Source organism: Cuculus canorus, chromosome 2, assembly GCF_017976375.1.
Source record: "Cuculus canorus isolate bCucCan1 chromosome 2, bCucCan1.pri, whole genome shotgun sequence".
Classification (NCBI taxonomy): domain Eukaryota; kingdom Metazoa; phylum Chordata; class Aves; order Cuculiformes; family Cuculidae; genus Cuculus; species Cuculus canorus.
Window position 1 is genome coordinate 151,280,033 of NC_071402.1, and position 8,330 is coordinate 151,288,362.

Genomic DNA, 8,330 nt, shown 5'->3' on the forward strand with positions numbered 1-8,330 from the left:
AGGCCCTGGGGTCCCCATGTTTTTATAAATATAAGAATTGTCCCTCTCGTTACAGAAGGGACTTTTTTACTGTATCCGATCTTCGGACTGGTCTTGAGGTCTTTGCCATGGGTGAACGTTTGTCCTATAAAAGGGTAAAATTACATCATGGAGTGGTTTGGGTTGGAAGGGACCTTAAAGATTATCTAATTCCACCACCCTGCCATGGGAAGGGACACCTCCCACTGGATCAGGCCGCCCAAGGCCCCTTCCAGCCTGGCCTTGAACACCTCCAGGGATGGGGCAGCCACAACTTCCCTGGGCAACCGGTGCCAGTGCCTGAGCACCCTCAGTGTGAAGAAATTCCTCCTTATGTCTAGTCTAAATCTTCCCATCTCAAATTTATACCGTTCCTTGTCCTCCTATCACCACAATACTTTGTAAACAGCCCCCCCCCCCAGCTTTCTTGTAGGCCTGCTTCAGGTACCGGAATGTCATAATTATACATAATGATATATAATGGGTGATACTATATGATGGTGACACCTACCTGACAGAGAAGACCTGAGGATGTTGGTCGACAGCCGACTGAACATGAGCCAGCAGCATGCCCAGGTGGCCAAGCAGGCCAATGGCATCTTGACGTGTATCAGAAACCGCATGGCCAGTGGGACCAGGAAAGTGATTGTGCTCCTGTACCCAATATTGGTGAGGCCACGCCTCAAATCCTGCATTCAGTTTTGGGCTCCTCACTACAACAAGGGCATTGAGATGCTGGAGCATGCGCAGAGAAGACCAACAAAGGTGGTGAAGGGGCTGGAGAACAAGTTTTATGAGGAGCAGCTGAGGGAACTGCGGTTGTTTAGCCTGGAGAGAGGAGGCTAAGGAGAGACTTTATTGCGGTCTACAGGTACCTGAAAGGAGGTTGTATTGAGGTGGGTGTTGGTCTTTTCTCCCAAGTGAGAGGTGACAGGACATGAGGGAATGTCCTCAAGTTGCGCCAGGGGAGGTTCAAATTGGACATTACAAAAAATTTCTTTACTGAAAGGGTAAAAAGGTGCCTGGGCACTGGTAGAGGCTGCCCAGGGACGTGGTGGAGTCACCATCCCTGGAGGTGTTTAAAAAATGGGTAGATGAAGTGCTTAGGGTTATGGTTTAGCACTGGGCAGGTGTGGTTGGATTTGAAGATCACAAAGGTCTTTTCCAACCTAGCAATTCTATACAAGTACTTCAAGGGGGCCTACAGGAAAGCTGAGGAGAGGCTTTTTATGAGGGAGTGCTGGGGTAGGATGAGGTGCAACATTTTTAAGCTGAAAGAGATTTAGATTAGACATTAGGAAGAAATGTTTTACTGTGAGGGTGGTGGGGCACTGGCATAGGTTGCCCAGAGAAGTCATAGGTACCCCATCCCTGGAGGTGTTCAAGGCTGAGGCTTTGAGCAACCTGATCCAGTGGAAGGTGTCCCTACCCAGGGCAGAGGGGTTGGAATGGGATGATTTTTAGGGTCCCTTCCAACCCAAACCATTCTGTGATTCCATTATATGAGAATAGAATAGAGAATTATAGAATTATTAGGTTGGAAAAGACATTTGAGGTCATTGAGTCCAACTGTACTAGCCGACTACTGCACCATATCCATGAACACCTTATCTATCTGACTTTTATATACCTTCATGGATGGTGACTCAACCACCTCCCTGGGCAGCCTCTGCCAGTGTCTGATAAGCCTTTCAGTGAAGAAATTTTTCCTCATGTCTAATATGAACCTCCCCAGGCATAACTTGAGGCCATTTTCTCTTGTTCTATCACTTATCACTTGGGAGAAGAGACAAACACCTCTCTACAACCTCCTTCCAGAGAGTTGTAGACCATGATAAGGTCTCCCCTCAGCCTAAACAACCCCAGTTCCCTCACCTGCTGCTCATAAGACTTGTTCTCCAGCCCCTTTACCAGCTTTGTTTTACTTCTCTGGACACACTCCAGTACTTTAATGTCTTTCTTGTAGTGAGGGGCCCATATATTCTATTCTATTCTATATTTCTAGGACTTAGGACAATTTGTCCCTCCTAGCCCTGGCAGTGGTTGTAAGACCCTCATGGCCATTCGGGACAAGGCTCTTGCTAACGCCTCACTAGGCTGCAATGAGCTGAGGACATTGGTGCCCCTGGTCTCTTCTCCACCTGTCCACTCCCCCATTTCAACCTCCTTCCAACCCTGCTAAGCTCTCATGTGTCTTCCTTATCATGCCAGAGACAACATCCATGTCTACCGCTTGTATCCAGTGCTAACTTTCCTGGGGGAGTTTCCATCCACAGCAGCATGCAGGACCAGTGGCCCTGCCACAAGGACGAGATCCTCCCTCCTCTGCCTGGTCTGGCATGCACAGCAGATGACAACTAATCTGTCACAGATATGATCAGAGGGAATTAAATATTCCACAGCAGCTCACTGCTGTCAGCAGGAAAACCCATTGGTTGGTCTTATTTTTAGTCTCTTCGCTGTACTCTAGGCTTATGCAATCTGTTGGGCTTATGTGTCTGGCCCTGTGGCTGCATTCTCTCCTCCCACCAACTCTGAAATCTTGAGCCAGTTTCAGTCATGTCAGGCAGACACCTATTGCTCCCTGGAACGCTATTTCCCCAAATTTCATCAAGATAGGTGACTGGCTAGAGGAAAAAACATCTCAGTTGAACAAAGTGCTACAACATGAGCGTTGACCTTAGCAAACATCAGAAAACAATGAAAGCCAGTGCACATGATCTGGTTTCAGGAAAAGGGCTGGTCTTTAATCTCCTGTGGTGACCAAATCCATAGGAAGTCAGGCTTCATTATTTTGTTCTTAGGCATTGCAGTCCTGACCCCTTTTGAACAATGAAGTACTGCACAGGTCTTATATAGTACCTGAAAATTTAAGATGGCTTTATTATTCAGAAGATTATTTTTGTGTTTCTATGCATGTTTCCATATTCCCTCATTGCATCATATGTACTAGATGACCCATGCTTCAGAATTCCAGCTTTCTCAAGGCTGATGCATAATGAATCCTTCAACCTCACTGACAAAATATGTTGCGTTGATTCATCAAGACATACCTTCTGCTGCATTTTAAACTATATATTATGCTATAATTTATTGCTGGGCTGCGCTTTACTCACACACAGACAGCTCACATGTATTTTGCATCCTATTTATAGATTTATTCGTAACAGTAATCCAGCAGCATGCCAGAATGCTAGATAAATACAGCTGAATACTCAGAAAATATTAGATGCATTTAGAACTCCAAGATTTCCATCTTCCTTCTGTCTCATGCTGCAATTTGTCATTCAGGGCAACAGAGCTTTCCGATAATAGGAAATTTCATGTGTCTTCAAAAAGAGAAAGTGTCCATGGTTGCCTTCTTCAGTACATAATGTCACAAAGCAAAATATGGAAAGCACCTATTTTGTTGAACTCCATAATGCCAAATTTAGGTTAAAATGGGCATGCTGCTTTTGCAAAAAATATACAAATAGAGTTATTATCACATGTTTGGGAAGTAAAAATGCTTTCTAAGAATTAAAGCAATAGTTCAGACCAAATAGAATCATAAAGGAAATGCAATATTGACAGATATATAAATCTGCTTAATAGACTAATTGAACATTCAAATCTGGTGGTGCCACATCTAAATAAATATATTACAACAAAAATTTCAGGTACTATCCTAGAATACTGTGGTTTATCACGTTCCTGGTAAATAAAACTGTCTTAAAACCTACAAAATTAATAATTAGAAGTTTCTGTCAACTACTCTTCCAACTTTCTTGTGTTATCTAAATACCAAAAAAGGGGAGAAATCCAGTTTCCCTTTTATGAATGTCATATTTAGATCACCCATCATGTGGGTATCATTTCCCAAATAAGAATTCTGATTTGAGGGAACATTTTGTAAGCGTTCTGTGTTTTAACAGTGATCCTGCATCAGAGAACAATCTGCAAGGGCCCATTTCACATGTAGAATGACACTGAACATAATGGCATGATTCCCTGTAAATGAAAGTTCATGTAGAACTGTTGCTTCAGTAAGTTTTTGCTTCCTGCTGAGATACTCTTTGTTAACAGATTTCCATTTTCTGTTAAATTATATTAATGGTTTGGGTTTTCCACTCCTCCTCAGCAGAATGAGCTGGATACAATTTCTTTAGCTGTCTGTCTGCTATTGTCTCCTGGTCACCTCCCAGTGACTACATAAGACATATAGTTACATTCTGGCTCTTTTGCAATTTGCAGTTATTGAGACTATCGTGCTATTTTTCACCACACAAAATATCAAAGCAGCACCAGAACCACACTTAGATTTAGCTCTTAGGGTCATTCTTCTTATCAATGAAGAAAAGCCTAATTCAAGTATGATATTCTTCACATCCATAGCCTTTTTTTTTACTGCAGACTGAAAGCTGCAGTAAAGAATCTTTGGACAAGATTTTCCAAAGTTTCGAGGCAGTACAAAGGTGTTGGCTCTTCAGATGTGCTTCAGTTATACCTATTTCAGAAGGTATTACCATAGAGTCATCAAGGTCGTAAAAAACCTCTAAGGTCATCCGGTCCAACACGTCAGCCCAACACCGCCATATCTACTGGAACACAGTTTAGACTGCCCCATGTAAATGCTTTTTGAACATCTCCAGGGACGGAGATGCCACCACTTCTCTGGGCAGCCTGTTCCAAAGCTTCACCACTCTTTCAGTAAAGAAATTTTTCCTAATATCCAATCTAAGCGTCCCCTGATACAACTTGAGGCTATTTCCTCTTGTCACTTGGGAGAAGAGACCAGTATCTACCTCACTGCAGCTTCCTTCCAGGTAGTTGTAGAAACTGATAAGGTCGCCCTGCAGCCTCCTCCAGGCTAAACAACCCAGTTCCCTCAGCCACTTCTCAAGACTTGTTCTACAGCCCCTTCACCAACTTCATTTACCTCCTCTACACATGCTCCAGCACCTCAATGTCCTTCTTGTAGCGAGGGGCCCAAAACCGAACACAGTATCTGAGGTGCAACCTCACCAGCAGCGAGTACTGGGGTACAACCACTTCCCTAGTCCTGCTGGCCACACCATTTCTTATATTAGCCAGGATACTGTTGCCCTGCTTGGCCATCAGGGCACGCTGCCAGCTCATGTTTAGCCAGTTGTCAACCAACCCTCCAGGTCCTTTTCTGCCAATCAGCTTTCCAGCCACTCTTCCCCTAGCTTGTAGCATTGCATGGGGTTGTTGTGACCAGTGCAGGACCCAACACTTAGCCTTATTAAACCTCGTACAACTGACCTCAGCCTACCTGTATTGATAGATGAGGAAAGGGATTCCCTTATTGCTTCAGAGATACATTCCTGTTTCTCACAATCTTGTTGTTTATTTCTTTCCCAGAGGGCAAGTGCTAGGCAATTTCTGAAAGCTTGGTCCTTATACATCTTAAGTTATGCATGATGAAATCTGAACTGTGCAAATACTCTAGAAAAATCTCTGTCCTGGCACTTACTCCCACAATATCCAGTCTTGGTACCTGACCTTGGGCTGGTCATTTACATTCTCCATGTTGCATTTGTACAAAAAAACTTATCTTCCCTCATTCTTAACCGAAGGCCATGCAAATATATCCTCCTATATATAACAATTACTGTTACTTTCTTAAAAATCACCTTTTAAATATTTATCTATAAAAAGGGAAACACTGTCAAGAATAAGTATCACGGCACTTACATGGCAGCAATTGCACCAGTAGCAATGTTCAGCATTACTATTCATCCCAGGGCTAACACTGTCTCTTTTATACACAAGGTAAGGTAATTATTTTCAGGGACCATTAATTTCCAGCAGCTTTTTCTAGTTCAGCTCCTAGCTATTAACAAAAGCCTTACTGTATTTTCCCTAAGGCTTTGTTAAACGTGCAAAATAAGACGCGTCTGAGCCATCTGTAAGGAAGTGCTTTGCAGGATAATAGCAAACTTTGATCTAGTAACTTGTCCTGTAACAATGATATCAATTTATGTGTGTTAGTTGCCATTTTGCATCTTAACTCAGTTCCTATGATACATTATGTTATTGTTTGTAATATAGTAATAAGTTAATATACAGTTCCTGTTCAGGAACTCCACTTACCTGACCATAACTGAAATACAGCAGTGGAGTGCACGTACCACATCTCTAAAGACCATTCTCTTGAATTATTTTGAAATAGCAACACTGATTTAACCCTGACAAGGAAGACAGAGTTCTCCCTCAGCTTAGACAGATCTCTACAGCCCAGCCAGGCATCCTGCTCTCTGTTTATAGTGAAATGGAGAGAAATAGTCACTTTGAGAGAAAAAAAACCAAACCACTCATCTAATCTATCTTAGACTTCTGCTTCAGGACAGGATGGATAGTGCTGTAGACTCCATTAATCCAATGGATAGACCTCCGCTGATTTAAAAGGGAGCCATGCACGACTGGCTTAGGTGCACGTACTTGCATTGGAGGTACCTGATTACGTGACTAGTACAGAAATGACAAGGCACTAATACAAAACCATATGCACACGAGCTTGAATAACCTCATGTTCACACAGTTTGTTTCTGGTACCTATCCGGCAATAGAAAGCACCCCAATCCACACCTGTTAACACCCCTTTCAAGCAATTTATGTCTTTCAAGACTGCAGTTTTGTAGCTATTTTAGTACAATCTCAATCTGCTGTGCGCTTGTCCAGGTAATGTATTTCCTCATTCTTCTTCATGAAGGGACACCAAGACTTATGGCATAATTCACAAAGTCCAAGATTTGATCTGAAATGAAACTAATAAGCTTTTCCATTGCCTGGATTAATTTTCTGATTCAGCTACAGAAAGAGATAGATAGTAACAGTAAAGGGAAGATAATGCTTGCTTTCAATAACAGTACAGACAAAGATCAAATCAATTACAAAACTACACCATCAGCCCACCACAAAAAAAAAAAAAAAAAAAAAAAAACAAAAAAAACCCACTGAATCAGAATAGCATGCTGGCAGAAGAGCTCTTTGCCATGGTACTTTAAAGGATAACTAATTGCTCTAACAACTACAGCTGGTCCTTCTGTTGCCCAGCCTGTAAGCATTTGCAGCTGTGCCCAATATGAAATAGGTTTTGAAACACAGGTGAAAACAGGAACAATTACAAAACCCCTTTTTGTGTAATTACATTGTTTATCATGTTTGGTTTTTTTGCTCTTCTTAATAATGTTGCAAAAGACAGCACACTAACAAGTACCCTAATTTTGAGAACAAGTTCCTCCCCAAGTGGGTTTGTATGCATATGCCCAGGGAACTGGTTCTGTACGCATTGAATTTTCTTTTTCTCAGTGGAAATTTCCTCCTTGCTTACTGGCGGCAAAGGTAAGATACCTATTTTTAGGACAACCCACATTTGTCTGGATGCTCTTTCAGACTTGCAGTGTAAAGCTTCCTGCAGCCCGATCCTGCACATAGTCATGGGAAAACACACACTTAAAATGAGATATGTATTAGTATCGTTGAGAATATTATGATTACAGAAATCAACTGAAGAGACAGTTTTATTCTTCATCTTGTAATTGCAGTTGTAAATTCTTAACTGCAGGTGCCATATTTTCATTAAACGTTTAAATAAATCGTCACAGTCTGGGGCCCTGATCCCTGATGGGGGACTCCATCGCTATAATGACAAAGAAACAACAATAAGAATAAATAACTGTGCCCCTGCTTATAAGTCATGCCAAGATGTTTGCTTGAATTCCTAGCTCTTTAATTAGTGCTGAGTCGTGCATGTGAGTGGTTCCAATACTAAGACCTGCTACCCATGTGTTGGTACTACTGTCTGGTTTTAAGGTCTACAGATGAAAGAGTAAGCTTGAAAAGAAGGAAAGCATACTGGCAATTTGACCCTATATGTGTTATTTTTGTTTTGGTAGAGAGGATAATTAAATGTATACTAACACATAGCAATAATGATGATGTTACCTATCTGCAGATGAGCGGCCTATATGCAGGGGCTTGTTTTCTTCTTTGGCATTCACAAATGTAGAACAACACAGGCTACATGATCCTAATGCTGCTTTGTAAATTGATCACAGCTTCTTTCTGTTTCAATTTCAGTATTGAAATAAACTTGATCTAATGTGTTTGAACACAGGACCAAAGACCAAATGCAATTGCGTTTCAGCCCTGACATAGTAACATCCTCTTTGTAGCCTTGGGCAAGTCACTTAAGCTTTGAATTTCATTGTGTAAAATAATTATAAAGATGTTATGGTGTAAACCTGAGCCACATTAGTGGCGGGACAACTGTTTGGATGCTGTTTGTAAAGGATGGTGAAGAGGAA